The sequence below is a fragment of the Lepisma saccharinum genome, chromosome 3 (assembly GCF_977018435.1).
Source record: "Lepisma saccharinum chromosome 3, izLepSacc3.1, whole genome shotgun sequence".
NCBI classification, from domain to species: domain Eukaryota; kingdom Metazoa; phylum Arthropoda; class Insecta; order Zygentoma; family Lepismatidae; genus Lepisma; species Lepisma saccharinum.
This window is the reverse complement of record NC_139231.1, coordinates 112,976,293-112,993,608: the sequence shown is the minus strand read 5'-3', so window position 1 is coordinate 112,993,608 and position 17,316 is coordinate 112,976,293. Positions and strand designations below refer to the sequence as shown.

Below are 17,316 nucleotides of genomic sequence, written 5' to 3'. Positions count from 1 at the left end.
GTAAAGTGTTCCCCTGTGCATAGCACCACGCCATGAAGGCGTATAGGGGGTGTGGGAGTAACGCCCCACACTTTCTTGATCCGGTCGTAATACCCATGGATTCTCAGACCATAGTTCATTTTAGAGGTTACAAGTAAACGGTTTTCTGTCGCCTTGTAATCAGGAGGGTCCCGGGTTCGATACATTGAACAGTGATACATTAACTTTGTCGCCCGTACAGCATTGTCCACAAAATGCTTCAAGTGTCACCTTGGAGACAGGCCGGAGTTGAGATACGTTTTTCTTGGTAGCCATCAACAACATCTAGAAACGAAAGAATATGAAGATAATTCTTCAGGTTGCAATATTCAGGTTAGTAGTTAACCAGAGGTTTCTAGAAACGCGTCATATTCATCCTTCGTATCAATGATGCGAGGGGATTCCCAGAATCGTGTCTCGATGCCTACCCAATGAATTACGTATTGTCGGGCGTCTCGACTGGGGCGTTCGGAAGATGGACGACTGTCTGTCTCGCCTCTGCATGCTCTCGCATACCGAACCAGCAAAAAAGGAGGACCGCGGTTTTGTCTACATCTAAACCTACTAAGCACTGTGGGGGAGTTGTTCTCCAAGTGCTGCGACAAGTAACTATTTCTATTTCTGTATCTATTTTGGTTGTCACGTCAATCTTTTGCCTCTTAGTTGTGACGATGTAAGTGAATGGTGAAATAGGTTATAGAACGTGCACAGTGACACGTTCAAACCTGAATTCAAACCTCAGATCACAGGATTCGTATAGTATTACTACGTATTAGCACTGTAAAGAATTGATTCATTTGCTTTATTTTACTTCGCTTTTTGTGCCACTTTTGGCTAATTTGCGAAGATGGGGATCATCGATGACATGATGAAATTGATGAATGAACACTCACAAACATCCATGGCCATGCCGGGATTCGAACCCGGAACCCCTGGCGTCGTAGCGCGGTGAGTTAACCACTCCGCCACGGGGGCCGGCATGAAGTAATGAAGTTTGTAGTGGAACCCACTTCTCTTGTTTGTACTGGCCTGTAAATGCATAACGTTAATGTGTAACAAGTAGGGTCCGAAAAGGCACCAAGATGAAGAAAGTCAGCACGATAATAGACATTAAAAACTTAAAAGGCCATAAAATACAGGATGATTCAAAGAGGACTTTACAACTTTGAAAGCATATAGAAGCGCCATTCATTACACAATTTCATACAGAGACTGCAGAAAAACTTTGGTAGGCAACGTAAGTTTTTTTTATATTATTAAAATATATTAAATAAAATAATCTTACTCAGCGACTTATCCAGACATATCAGGCGGATATCTATCTGATTATAAGTTATATATTTTATTTGTGGCAATCATAAAATTAATTAGTTAGTGTCAATTGTGAACCTATGCTGCGTGGTTGCATATATTCAGGATACTCTTTTTTAAGGGTTTGTAGCATCGAAACGAGACGTCAAGCAGAAAATCTTTATTAAGTATGGTTGTTTTATGGACTTCTATACGCTGTGAAAAATTGTGCGACGACACAAGTAAATCGAAAGTACCTAGAGAGGAGAGGAAGAAGAATTCTTACATCTTTCATTGAAGATGAAACAAGTTCGTAGAAGCCATGATAACTACAATAAGGAAAGTTGTCAATTATATCAAAAAATGAGCAAAAAATTAAAACATTCACAATGGTACGAATCAAAGAAAAAGTTTTATGTAGTTAGGCAAAAGAGGTCAGTTTGTAAGAAGGAATTCTAGACAAAAATGAGGAATAGGAATCTTAAATTGAAGTAAAAAATGCAAAAAAAAGAGAATTAATTTTTTAGACAGATCGATGAAAAACTTGGAAAGTATATGATAATGGAACAGAGAAAACTCTCAATAAATGGTATAACTTTCTTGGGAACGACATAATAGAAATGAGCAAGAAATAGAAGAAAGAATAAGAAACAGTGGCGTACCCAGCGGTGAGGGAAGTTGCACCTCCATTCCCAAAGATTCTCTATGAAGAAAAAGAAACATCGAATACGCCAAAAAGAGGAAAATGTAGTACCTGTAAGATAAAATATTGAGTCATAGAATACTCACAACAATGCTGAGAACGTTGTTAATAATAAATATACAAAATGAAGGTAATAATTTAGTAAAAAATCTGCTGAATAATCTTTTCTAAAATACAAATTGCATAGCATACATGAGTTCATTACGCCGTTTGTTTATACACAACCTGTAGTTAGTTCACTTTTCAGTCTCGTCAAAAAGATGGAAAACCATCTCAGTTTTATATAATATACAGAACAGAGTGATCCATAAGCGTGGAAACACCCGCTTAAAACAAATGAGGGATGGGATAAAAGTGTTAGGATATCACGAACAAGGCAGCTATCTTGAGTTAGTTTTTAGTTAGTTTATAGGTTAGTTTTAGTTATCTAGTTGTTAGTAAGGTATGTTATGTATAGGAGAGACAACCATTCTGGAATTCAGTGCGGTTATAGGTTGAGGGGAAGTGCACGAGGGGGTGACGCTAAGTGAATCTCGTTGAGGGGTTGTCTTGGATTAGTCTTCACGGACGCTAGTTCTAAGTCTGGTTTCCAGATCAGATTTTATGTAATTATGACCAATATATTGCCCTTAAAGACATAATTTTTATTTTGACCCTCCGAGGTGAATCTTTGGTGGGCGTGTACCGTCCAACGATATGGAGCGTCGACCACCAAAACCCGAGACGAAACGCCAAACGCCAGTACAAATCGGTCAGCTGAAATAAAAAATTCCCAATGAAACGACGGTCGAACCATAAATAATTCGCCTGAAAACAATTTCGTCTCTTTTTATTCCTCTTCATCCATGAATTTCTTCGGATAGTTAACTTCCGCCTCACCGTTATAAACAGTCTCAGCTAATTAATAGGAGGCTTCATGTATGAAGAAGTGGATCTGATTGTTTCCGTCTGATCGTCCGGTAAGTCTTGCGTATTAGACAGTCGCATAAACTCCACATTGGAACAATTGAGGGTCAATTTTTAGCTTCGCCTGAGCTACAAACTATATACGAGCTATCGTCTTCGCAAGGATTCGTTCGGAAGAACAAACTTCCTCCCTCCCTTGCAATTTTCTGTTGCCATGGTGAGTAATTTCGTCTGCCTGATCGTCGAGCATGCAGAAGAGCCGAGGGCTTCGCTGGGGCAGTGTTGCCAACTTCATTCTGTTGGAACCACCAGACCTAGTTCTTTCTCTATTTTGGTCGATGTACAGGCCCGTAGCCGGAGTCTTATTGGGGGGGGGTAACCCTTATCAGCAGCCGACATCTAAAGGTGAAAAAGGGATAGAAGCCCTGAAGATGAATTTCTCAGCATATTACAACTTCTTATACAAGATGTGTAATCCTGCTAAGAAAGTAAAATAAATTACCAGTATACACTACTTAAATGAGATATTTGCATGATTTTTGGGTGAGAGCCTCCCGAGCTTTCCTCATGGCTACATTTCTTCGACGTAGAGTTTAATTTGGCGGATTTGGGGGGCAAGTTTATGCCAAGTTATGACAGATGGTTAATTATATTGTTAGCTACCACATTTCAAATCTCATTTTTTAAATTGTGTGGCCTTTTTTAAACCAACTTATCCTGCCGTAATGATCTTTTGCAGAGTCAGTCTTCGGTATATATTCCCAAAGCCCCCTGTAAATCGTAGCCTGGCTGTAACTTTTCTCTTTCGTCTCTTCTATACTCTCAGGATGTACTGACAATTGTACTGACTGAGCTTTTATGTGTCCTACTGATAAAAAATATATACATAAAACTACATTTATTCTCCCTTAGTATATCTGATTGCATAGAATAGTATTTTTCAAGTCTTGTGCGATAACCATATGAGGCATAGAGAGAGTGTGTCGAATTTCTTGCAAATCCAGTTCCTTGAAAGTGATTTTCAAATTCCCCATTTGGCAACACTGTCGGTAAGGCTTCATAGGATAGAAGATCAAAAGGCACGTAAAACACTGCAGAGTCTACAGCATGCGATCACTTCCTTACCATGTTATTAGTAAGTGCAACGGCAGAGGTGGGGGTCGTATCCACCCCTTTAGATGTTACTTCGCACCCAACGCTTCATTCGCGAGATGCATAATGGATTTTGGCGGCGTTTAAAGAGTGATCTTTGCTTAAGAAACTTCCGGCACAGCTTGTATAGTTGTTAACCATGGGATGGAGAACATATTGAACGAGAGGCGTTTATTGGGAGGCTAGTTCCCCCTTCCACCTATCCCCATCTCGCCTGCCGTAAAGAACATTCAAATGTAATTACCGAACTAAGGTAGCGCGCAGGGGTCTTTGGGCCAAGGTTCCGGCCTGGAAAAGAGCCGAGATAATCCAGTGCACAGGCGCAGACTTTGTAAGAGCAAGACACTTTCTGCTCCGCCTCCTATTTCCTGAATAGGGCCATTTATTGTATGTAAAAATGTCTTGTTTATCAATCTTACATTTGTGTTGTAATTTTGTTATTTAGCGCTGTGTTTCTGTCACTTTTGGTTAATGGCGACGATGACAATGAGTTATGATATGATGAAAGGACACTCACAGAGAACATCCATGCACACGCCAATATTTGAACGCGTGAACTATCCTCCTTCGCCCAATATTTATTTGAAGTTGGCGCTACTGATTAACTGTTGTACTTATTACGTGTCGTACCGTGGTCGAGAACGGATTTCCAGTACAATTGGAGACGAAACCGAGTGCTGGAGACGTTTGTATGATATGTATAGACTATATAAAAAGAATTACCAATACTCCGTCCCAGCAGACTGTGAAGTAAGACAACGAAAACAAGTCCTCTGCGTAAGTAGTAACCCAAAAGGGCTCGACCAATGAACATCTGAGCGAGAGAGGGAATACATGGAGGGGACAACGCGACTACAGCCACCAGCCGTTTACAGCAGCGCGCACTGCTTTGCTCCGTCCATTCGCTTTCTCCCCCTCTCGCCGACTTCCGTGGCCGAGTAGTTAGCACAGCCCGCTACGACGTCAGGGATCCTGCGTTCGAATCCCACCAGGGCGTGGGTTCTTTGCGAGTGTCCTTCATCAATTTCATCATAACACTCATCCTCATCATTGCAATTATCCAAAAGTGGCAGGAAAATGAAGAAAAATCAACCAAATCAATTAATCTTCTCTACCGTTATGGGCAGTCTTGTTCCATAGATTCCTGGGACAGAGTATAGGTTTGGTTGGTTGGTTGGGTTGGTATTTTAAGTCCACTATATGTACAGTAAGGCTAATCGGGACTGGACCTACAGTTTAAAGTGGGATCCGAACTACTATGTGCCTCCACCGGGTATCGAACATTAGGCTCTCGGCTATTATTATAGAATGTCTGTGGTCTCAACTACCAAACATATCATTCGGTTACACTATTCCCCCCCCCCCATCTTTTTTGTGCACTTGCGATGCCCGTGACACCTGGTCGGCAGACTTCGTTCATGTCTTTTCACATTGGATTAAATAATTTAAATGCTTTTTCCCTATTCCGAAGCACTTCTCGCTTGTTTTCGTTATCCATAATCCGATCCCAGCTTGAAACCGAATCTCCAGGTCGTCGGAATGTCGGTAAGCCATGAATATCCCATGTAACGAGGCTTTTCTACCCTGACAAAACAGCGATCTGGTCAGCGAGGTCGGCCATTGTATGGTGCCTTTAGGGTAAGGCGAGTTGCAATCTCCAGCGTTATTGTAAAGATCACGTTTCCCGTGGTCTAAACCGCCACAAATGCCGGTGAAAGAGAGAAAGAAGAATTTCAAACATCAATAAAACACGTCAGTCTGGGGAACGGAAGCACGCAAGAGGCGTTTATGCCCTTGGGAGCTTCGGTGGAGGGGGACATGTCTAAGATCCACATCTGAAATCTCCATCCCACAATAGTATATTTGAAGCAGCCATGCCAAAATCAGGAATCTATAACTTTAGTTTGATTTGATTCGGTTTATTTTTCTTTGCTTTTCAGCCACTTTGGGCTAATCACCAAGATGGGGATGAGTGATGTGATGAAATTGATGAAGGCAGGACCGGGATCCCTGGCGTCGTAGCTCGCTGTACCAATCACTTCGCCACGAAAGCGAGCTAACTTTCGTGCGAACATGATTGATTCAAAGAAATATTTCTTTAGAGAAAGCAACACTGCTTTACATAAATATTGCGAGAAGATTGATGTAGGTGATATTATATATACAGGGTGGTGCAAAGTAGATTGACAATTCACAGTTGACATATGCCAAGTAGGTTTAGCGTTCTTATTTACTACAGCAGCGACATTATGTAAATCCATGGGCATATCTGGCAATCGTGGGGGCCACTCAAAGTTACCACTCAATATAAAAGTGGTAACGCGTCTGACTACCATGCTAAAGGTCCCGGGTTCGATCCCCGGCCGGTTCAAATCCGGCAACTTTTCTAAGGATGGAAGCGGCCCCGGCGCCCACCCAGCGTCGAATAACATGGGTACCTGGGGGAAACTCTGGTGGGTAAAGGCGGCCAGGGGCGTGATGCTGATCACATCACCCCCACTCACGACCGGATCAAGAATACCCCCACACCCCCTATACGCCTTCATGGCGTGGTGCTAAGCACAGTGGAGCACTTTACTTTTTTTTTACTTTTATAAAATACCAAAAATACAAAACAAAGACCGTCAATCTACTTTTGCTGGAAGGGGCAGAATGGCCTCCCCCCAAGTTGGTGCCATCGTTCCAATAAATTACATGTAACGTCATCCAATTTTTGTCTGAAAATGTCTCTCTCTCTCTCTCTCTCTCTCTCTCTCTCTCTCTCTCGTGGATTGGGGAGAAAGTACAGTCCCTCCTTTGGATACGCCCTTGACTCCTAGCTCACCTAATAATTCAAAGATGCAAACCCTACATCTCGCAGCAGGTTATACTTCAAGCTCATCATTTCTCCAAACAAGGAAAAATTACAGGATTTAGAGTTTCGTACAGCCTGTTGACTGGCTGCAGCATCCAACGAAGCCGGGGAAGAGCACTCCAGTGTCAATAAAAGTGACCCGGCGATGCGTCACCCCTTGATCAATATGCCGACTCGTGCGGTGGGGGGTGGCCGACGACTTTGACAACTTTATTAATGGCACTCTCCGCCGCTGATCAATAATAGCTTGGCTGCCTGATAAATTAGCTTAATGGCTCGCTGGCTCCTCGCCATTCCTCCGAGCGAAAGTGGCGGGATCAACCGAGGACTTTCAGAAACTTCACCTCACGGGCGGGGGAAAGTGTGAGAAGGTCAGTGGTGAGGTGAGTATCAGAGGTAATAGCTTTTTAAGTGGACAATCTGCAAAGGCTAAACAGTGTATCGTTTAGCGAGGGGTACTTAGCAAGCGCATCACCATATCCCACCCTCGAGAAAGATAAGGATAAAGAAACAAATGGAATGAGGTAGAGAGAAAGCGGTAAAAGGAAATGTGTTAAAAAGGATAAAGAAGGAGAGACAAAGAGGTGCAGAATGCAAAATCCCAGGGGAATCCCCCCATCTCCCAGCACAACCACCATCAACAATCTTGTGCTATAGGATCCTCTCCATCAGAAATTTCCGGAGGGGGGGTTCCATAATAATAAAGATAAATCAACTAGTTTTTACTTCAAATTGACCTTACTAAGGAAAAATCATAAAACACGTACAAAGAACGAAAGATGATGTCTGTTTATGTATGTGTTTGTGAGTGTTCGATACTCTCTCTATCGCCGACTTTCGTGGCGGAGTGGTTAGCACAGCGCGCTACGACGCCAGGGGTCTCGCGTTCGAATCCAGGCCTAGTCATTGGTATTCTCTGTGAGTGTCCCTTAATCAATACCACATCATCGATCATCCTCATTGTCGCGATTAGCCAAAAGTATCAGAATAGCGAGGGTAAAATACATTAGGTTTCACACTTATAAAACAAATATACTTATGAAATCTAATTTAATTATATAAAGCAAGTAGTGTTGCCCACGAGACGAGACTTTGGCCTATCTCGTCTCGTGGAAATGCTGTGAAATGCTGTGAAATGCTGTCTCGTCTCGAAAATATTCGTTTGTCTCGGGACAATCATGATCAATCTCGTCTCGTCTCGAATTTTTAAAAGCCTGTCCCGTCTCGTCCCGTGGGCAACACTAAAAGCAAGCATTAAGCAAAAACTAAGAAAACCATTTCAACTATTTTCCAATTTACTGACATTTTAACCAGTTGCTAAAGGAATTAGTTTGCTCATAAGTAACAATAAAAAATATTTTTTAAAAAAATACTTAGTAATTTCCTTTTGTACTAGGAAAGTCAAATCAAAACTTTAAATGTCCAATAAAAACTGTAGGGCAGACTGTATACAGCTCAAATTTACATGAGGTATCAACTGTTATTTACAAAACCACCTCAAGGCTGCAAAATGAAGTGCGCTTCAAAACGCCATTTTTGTCATTTTAAAGATGGCGCCTCCTCTACACACTTGAACCAGTGAGGAGTCGTTTCTTGCCTTCTATCAGCCTAAAATTTGCAGAAATTTCTCGGCAAATTCAATATCTCTGTGCATGCTTACCACACGAGAAAGTTCGACAATGGCTTCAGTTCGCAGGCAGATGGGTGAAAAGCCCTTCGTGGGTGGCTCATAAGTGGGGATGGACGATAACGGAAATTTGACATCGCAATGTATCGCCAAGAAAATATCGTAACAGACGATACGATACGATATATTTTTCCGTATCGTGATATCAGCGATATATCGTCTCCACGATATATATCGTCAAATATCGTGACGATATATCGCTGACACGATATATATCGCTAAAATATCGTGATGATATATCGCCAACAAGATATATGTATTGTCAAATATCGTGACGATATATCGCTGACACGATATATATCGCCAAAATATCGTGAAAATATAGTGCTTGACACGTATATCGCTAAAATATCGTGTCGATATATCGCCCACACGATATATATCGTCAAATATCGTGAAGATATCGCCAAGACGATATATATCGCAAAAATATCATGGCGATGTATCGCCGACACGATATATATTGCCAAATATCGTGACGATATATCGCCGACACGATATATATCGTCAAATATCGTGACGATATCGCCAACACGATATACAGGGTCTGTATTTTAAGTAATGAGAATATTTTTTTTCTGCCGCGACTAGATGTCAGAGAACGCTGGGACCGGTTGGAGTCGGTAGTGGGGGGTGTGACCTTGAAAGTGCTCCAAGCGGCAGTTGCCTGCTGGCATCCATTGAGGCACGATCACGCGTGGCGTGGACGTCTGCAAAGTAGTGTGTGCAAGAGCAAAATACACAAAGCATGGAACAGCGGTACGCGATCAAATTTTGTGTGCACCTTGGAAAATCTGGTGCAGCAATGCTGGAAATGATTCGGCAAGCGTACGGCAGTGAGAGTTTATCACAAGCGCAAGTGTTTCGATGGCTCAAAATGTTCAAAGAAAGCCGGGAGAGCATGGAGGACGAACCCCACGCAGGGCGCCCGTCAACTTCAAGAACCAGAGACAACGAACAACGTGTGCGAGATTTCCTTAACGCGGACAGGCGTGTCGTGTGCTGTTTATCGCGGATACGCTGGACTCGTAAAATGGTTGTTCACAAAATCATCACCGAGGATCTTGGGATGAGAAACATTTGCGCCAAGCTGGTCCCGAAAGTTTTGACGAACGAGCAATTGCACAACCGCGCGGTCGTGTCGCAAGATCTTTTGGAACGCATTGAAGACAACCCACAGTTTTTTGACAATGTCATTACCGGAGATGAAAGTTGGATCTTCGAGTACGATCCCGAAACAAAACGACAGAGCACACACTCTGCAGTCGCCTCGACCAAAAAAGGCACGCATGTCCAAGTCCAGAATCAAAGCATTGCTGATTGTGTTTTTCGACAAGAAACGTGTGGTCCACGTGGAATTTGTGCCTGCAGGACAGACAGTCAATGGCTCCTTCTACGTGGGGGTGTTAAAAAGGTTGAAGAGACGGGTCAACCGAGTGCGACCAGAAATTGCCGCCGATTGGAAGCTCCATCATGACAATGCGCCATGTCACATGTGCTTCGTGGTTAGAGAGTTCCTGATGAAATCTGGCATCACAACGATTCCTCAGCCCCGACCTTGCCCCTGCAGATTTTTTCCTCTTTCCCAGAGTAAAAACAGCCCTCAAAGGACACCACCACGGAACCCTGGATGCGGTCAAAGTGGATTGCACGCGTGCTCTGAAGGCTGTTCCAGTTGCTGACTTTCAGCGAGCGTACGACGTGTTGAAAACTCGCCTGCAGAAGTGTGTTGACGCTCAAGGGGTATACTACTAAAGGTTTGTAGCGATATCTGTAATAAATTTTGTTTTCTGGATTTATTCTCATTACTTAAAATACACACCCTGTATATCGTGACGATATATCGTCTGGACCATATGTCGCCCAACACTACTCATAAGTGACTGCACGTGGACCTCAAAGACTTATTCTTCTTAAGGTATACAGGCACTAACTCCAAGTCGAAATTATATGCAGATCAGCAATAGGTCTGTGCTCAAATGCAGCAAACTTGTGTGTGCAACCCTACATACAGAAATCTACTAGATAAGAAACAAAAACAAATGAAGGTTTTCATTCGACTCTCTCTTGTAATATTGCAACTACAATCTAATTACTTGTTATAATTAGAATACAAAAAAATCCTATTTAATTTCAAAGCAGCATTAAACGTTTTTGTTTTCAATTGAAAGGTATTTTATTATGATATAGATGCTATTTCCTCAGCGGAACAACCACCTATGCAACTGATGTAGGGAGTCTTTTGGTTTCAGACAGGGTAAAGACCTTTCCACATGTGTTAATGCGTACAAAACAGCGCCTCGTAACGGCGGAAGAGTTGGATCAGATAAGGACGGGCTCAAACCAATCACACACGCACGCCCTATTCATTGCACCTCGCGTCGTAAACAAAGGTGCGCCGCAACTGTCACACCATGTTCACCCGATGGAAATCTCAAACACATAATCGGGAGCCACAGTCCATGTACGTAACTGTACGAACATCACCCTTTTTAACTGTAAATCCACCCGATCATGTTCTGAACTTGGAACAATTCACTGTCAATCAGTGTTGCAACCTCTAAAAAAAGTACAGTGTTTTAAAATAGGTTAAAGGCAGTATTGCCGACCTCTCAACATGAAAACATCTTCGTATCAGAAAAAGATGACCTAAATGCTATGGGCACCCACAGGTGGGGTCGAGGGAGACACTTGCCCCCTCTGAAATTAGGAAAAAATAATTACTTACTCTTTATCATTTCTGTATATAACCCCATTTCTTGTATCTTCTGGCTTTCGATGTTATTTTCTCATTTTGTTATCTATTTTTGCTTACTTCCTCTCTCCTTATTTATTTTACTGTTTTCCTCTCATTTTCTGTCCCTCTCTCTTTTCTGCCTCTTTCTCTCGCTCTTTTATTTCCCAAGGGTTCCGGGTTCGAATCCCGCTCGAGCTTGGTTGTTTGTGAATGTCCATTCATCAATTTCATCATTTCATCACTCATCCCCATCTTCGCAAATTAGCCAAGAGGCACAAAACGCGATGTAAAATAAACTAAATCAATCAACCTTTTATTTCCCTCTCTCTCTCTCTCTCTCTCTCTCTCTCTCTCTCTCGTTCCTTTATTTCCCTATCTCTCCCTCTCTCCTTGCATTTCACTCAGTTATTTCCTTAATTCTTTATCTCCCTAATTTTCTCTCTCTCTCTCTCTTCTTTATTTCCCTATTTCTTTCTCGCTCTCACTAGCTTCTTTATCTCTCTATTTTGCTCGCTCTCTCTCTCTCTCTCTCTCTCTCTCGTTTCTTTATTTTCTTATTTCCCCCCTCTCTCGCTCGCTCGCTAGTTTATTTCCCTATTTCTCTCTATCTCTCGCTAGCTCCTTTATTTCCATTTCTCCCCTTATCTCTGGCTACTTCATTTATCTTCCCTTCCCTTTTCTCTCACACTCTGTCTCCCTCGCTTAATCTGCCTCCCGATACATCTAAAAGTAATTAATATGGCATTCACCAGCTCACTTGACATCTAAATTTAAGAGATCTCCCTCCTCTAGATGTCTAAATGTGACAATATACCTCCAACGAACTTATTGAAGTAGTTGACAGTGTAGAAAAGCTCATTCGTCCACCACATAAGCTCGTTATTACGTCACTGTACACATAAAAATGTCCATCAATCACCATGTACCATTGGTGAAAATCTATTGAAGAGATACGATTGTATTAGAAAATCATTGGAACAAAGAATAACCAGGTAAATATGCCTTATCGGGCACGAAATTCATATCATACATACACTCTGTCGTTTTAACTGTTTGTAAGTCGGTGATAGGATGAAAGTTCAACACACCTCGAAATATCCATAAAGTCTGTCAAGTTATTGGCAGAACGCAACGCAAATTTCTCAAACAGCTTTGATGTTTTCTCTTGAGTCACAGAACTGGGCAACACATTAAGCAAAATATTTCAAGTGTAAATAGCGTCTAAAAGTATAAATTCCTATACTTACTCGTTTTGATGAAAATATGGCGCGAGCGTCAGTGTGATAGATTGGATACCTGTCGCTAAACTGATTAGAACGGACTCTGTTCGAACACCTTTTTTTATCTTATCTCCTCTTAAGATTACCGTGGGAACGGGAGGCGACGTAGAAGACATCACTCCACAGACTATCGTGTTGGTTATTAATACGTGTTGCAAGAAAATTGCCAATTTGTTTGCGCAGGCAACTAAAATGTATATCCCGCCATGCCTATAATTTTGGTTCACTCGCCGGCAAAACCGATTTCAAATAAAATTAGGGGGATTAAAATTAACATGTGTGTGTGTCTATGTGTGCAATACGGTTGGTATTTTTCAAGAGGGTATATAATAATACACACAGTCAAACACACACACACACCCTCTTCAGGAATTTGATGTGGAAGAAAGTGCTCTTTCCCTTTCCAAACGTCGGCTACTGTATAACACCAGACACTGAATCATCTACACCCAGGATGCTATTTGAAAGAAGGGTTGAATTCCCCCTCAGGTTGCTAATTTGTGTCACTTCTTTGCCTTCTTTATTACTATGTATGCATATGTGTGTGGGGGTGGGGGGCGTTGTGAACTGATGCTTCAAGAGAATCTACTGGATCCCTCCGCACTGGGAAGTTTTCAAATACCGCACACGCACACATCGTTATTCCGAAACTGGAATTTGCTTACATATCATTAACAGTTTTAAACTTTTATACGATTTTTCCACCTACGAACCGAATATTAGATAATCATACTTTAGTAAGAAGTATGGCGCTAATGTGGGCTATTACAACTTCTATCACCATGTGACGTCCTATCTACGGCATGACGCAAATAATTCGTGTCAATATTATTCTCAAATATTGGGCCAAAACCCGAAAACTGTTAACTTGATTGTAGACTTTGAAAGTTCGTGTCAATGTAGGTCTTTTATGCACAAAATGTCTAGATGTGTATCTTTTATAGTTTGGGAATGGCGAGGGAGGAAAATGTATAAGACGGGAATATTTGTTGCATGTTTGTGTAAAACTTGTAACACTATGTAAAACACACATGGAGTGAAAAAGCCCTTTCATTGCATATTAAACGCACAGACCTCGAAATGCATCAAATCAAGCTTGATGCATTCTCAACGTGTAATTAACGTGTCTGATCTGAATTGATGGTTTTTAGTGCATCAAACGGAGCAACATACGATGAAAGAACCCCTTGATGCACATATGTGCTTCGTTTGAAGTTTGTACACTTGAATGTGTTACTAGAGTCAGAATACGCAGAATTGTTTTATGAGAGGGCTGGTATTGTAATGGTGGATGTTACCTGCTTTCTAGAAGGGACGGGACCAAGAGCGTGCACCCCCCCCCCCCCCCGGAGATTTCTGGAAAGTGTGGATGTAATTCGAATGGTGAAATTGTAGATATATTTCATGACACAAAGTATTGTTTTCTGTGACTTACAGACTGAAAGTTACAGCAACTATTATGATTATTATTATTATTTTACAGTACCTTTCGGCATGTAAAAACATGGATTAGAGGTACATTGAAGGTCAGTAGATTAAGTGGTCTCTGACTTTGATTGATATCTGTGCATTGTGTAAAAGTGCAAGAAGTAAGAGAACTGTTCTTTCATCAACAAAGTCATAGGCTAGATGCTTATTGAAAGGCAGAAAGGCGAATCCTGTTTCTATCTAAATAGTAGACTTGAGTCTGAACTTGTATACACTGAAATTCAATTTTATGATTTGTAAAGTAGTAGTAGTAGTAACTAATAATAATAATAATAATAATAATAGCAATAATAATAACAATAATAATAATTAGGGCTAGGATTTTTATGACCTAAAAATCACCAAAATATGCTAAATAAAATATGCTCTTATGACCTAAAATTTTACAAAATATGCACTATAATTTGAAAAATATGCCCTTATAACTAAATGCTGAGATATTTTCACTTATTTACTATTTTTAGTTCACTTTATGGGCCCTGAGTTGTTGCAATACACAATGAATACTTTCTCTAAATTTCAAATAAAAATGAAAATGATTTTGCTACAGTGCAAAAAAGAAAAAAACTAGAGTAAAAATGGGAGTAAGAACGAATCCATTTCGAAAATGACTGTATATTTCTTGAAAATGCGAAAATAAGCTGAATATGACCGAAAATCCATGAAAATATGCTCTATCACGTAGGAATGGCCAAATATGCCAAACAAGCTCTTAAAAAGCACCTTAATTTAATTAGTTTCCTCATAATATGAATTTATACATGTTTAGGGAACACATCACGCTTACACCACAAAATATGCTAAGTCATGAAAATCCTAACCCTAATAATAATAATAATCGTTTTTATGACTCTGCCCCCCCCCTGAGGAAAAATCCTGAGGGCGCCCTCTGACGGGACACACTACAAAGTACAGTATTTCATAATTACCATTCCTTTTAATTAGCCTTCGTTTTAAAAGTTGTTGAAAGATGAAAATGATAATCGATAATCATCTCCCACCTGCGTACGCCGCTGACTAGTCAACATATTGGATTATGAGTGAAGTTTGTGTAATGCATCCATATTTAGATTCCGAGTTGTTATCGTTCAAAAAAGTTAATTCTTTGTGTCACGCTTTCATTCTACTAGTGTCCTTCGCAAAACGCGTTACGCATGTCAAAATAGAATGCACGCACAATGGTACCTGGCACAATGTACTAAAAGTACCTTCGCTTCAGTACAATAAGCACGGAAACCTTGACTTGGCAGCGTAAACTTTTTTAAACATCTCATAAAACGACAGATGATAAGACACGTATTTCACTTGAAGGTAGGTATTGTTCTGAAGGTAACTATGATTTTTCATTGTTCTACGACCATTATGTACTTTTCAAAGAGTTTTTCTCCTTTGCAATACACCAACAGCTGCAAATTGCACAATTGTAATATTGGCATGTTTCACTAGAACATATCGCCTCTGAAAGGTGTTGATTTAAGTTTTTTCAACTTCTTCTGTGTATAAGATACGTATGTCCAAAAATAAACCTAACTCTATTTCAATCATTTTGTTTAATTGCTATGCATCTTAATAAGATTTATCCTCTTCAAAGAAGTTCCATGCATTGTTAATACACCACTCCCACTGATTAAGTGTTATAGTTTTATCTGATGCCCTCATTATTTTAGGAAAAATTATGTCACAATGGATATACGCTCTGTAAAGAAAAGATATGGTTTTCACAAGATTATGAAGTGAATTAAAACAATAAGAAAAGCTGGATTTGTCCACCAGCCGTATTTGTGAAGGAGCGTTCTCGAATGCTTTAGTAAAGTGTAGAACGAGCAGGAGTGACGAAGCGTTGCAAGGGAGCGGATAGGAGGGAGTGAGAGAGGCAGGAGGCATCGTCGGTCGTGTTCGTTCGATGGAAAACCTCTCGTCATGTGATGCCTTTCTCACTCCCTCATATCATCGCAGAAGAAACGGGAGGTGGTTTGCGAAAAGGATGACATTTATACAACATTTTCTATTTTCATTTATTATTTTATGTTTCAATGCAAGAGGCTCCCTCTGGTGCTACTCTGTTGCTTTTGAGGTGCATTGTGCAGGCGCATCCCACGAACCACTCATCGGTCTTCATGCAACAGAGTAGCACCAGAGGGAGCCTCTTGCATTGAAACATAAAAAAATAAATGAAAATAATAATAATAATTTGCACTATACGGGGTCCAGCCCCTTATCATGACAAAAATAAAAGCGTGTCTGAAAACTAAAAGTTCCTTACCTTGGTTAAAAGCTGAGGCTAAAAAGGGCGCTCAGCACAAATAAGGACAATACACAGGACGACACACAATTATACTGGCCACGGGGCCAGTCGCCAGAGCCTCGTTAGTCTGCAGTCCAGGGTGTACTACGTGGAAGTGAGGTTGACTATTGGGTGCACTACGTGGAAGGAGCACCCCTTACACCCCATAAATGAAAATAGAAAAGAACTGGGGTTGTTGGTTAATTAATCTTGTGAAAACCATATCCGAGCAAGTGTCGCTATTTTTTTCTTTACAGAGTGTACTTGTACTTACCCACATTATATCTTTTTTATTGCTTATGTTGCAGATAATGTATAACAGTAACCATAACGTGTTGCGTGACAGGTTGCGACATGTGTGCAGTTTCCGCAAGACCATTGGGTGGTTCTCACGTGAAAGTGAGAAGGTTAACGCATCTTTTAAATACATACGTTATATCTTACTAGAGTGTACGTAATGTACATACATTCTATATCTTTCGAAATTATCATACATTTTTCAGTTCTGTTCAAATCTAATTGTAAATCTTTGTAAAGAGCACTGAATATCCATTTCGCAGTAAATGCAATCAAAATTGCGTAGTGTTAATGTCGACGCCTTGTAAGCAAGGGGCCAGGGCTCGATATCCGCTGGAGGTACATTGCACACTGGTTCGGGTCCAACTTTAAACTGTATGTCAAGTCCCGATTAGTCTATCTCAACTAACAACTGAAACCATTCACACAATCAAACTTGCAGTTAATTTTACACCATGGAATGGGTTTCCAAACTGTCGATCACTGTAGCTCACTGGGATACTTTCAGTTTCGTAAATGGTTGGGTATATCACACTGAAAGTGCTGCCAAGCGATTTTGAGGAAAAGTTTGGAAACATTAGGTCTTCGTACTGGTTCCACCTCCATGCTATAGACAAGGA

The 17,316-nt window shown here is 40.9% G+C and overlaps 1 protein-coding gene across 5 annotated transcripts in view; it reads right to left on the bottom strand.

Moving 5' to 3' along the window:
• The window catches only part of FucTA (glycoprotein 3-alpha-L-fucosyltransferase A), a 221,522-nt gene that overhangs the window by 129,067 nt on the left and 75,139 nt on the right, over positions 1-17,316 (bottom strand). Inside the window, exon 1 of one of the 5 annotated variants that reach the window (XM_083119197.1) lies at positions 12,595-12,613. The exons of 3 other annotated variants lie outside the window; for them this stretch is intronic. The gene's annotated coding sequence lies outside the window, so the exon portion shown is untranslated. Of the gene's footprint in view, positions 1-1,970; positions 1,994-12,594; positions 12,614-17,316 lie in introns of those variants that run through there. One more of the 5 variants, XM_083119195.1, reaches the window with a different exon arrangement.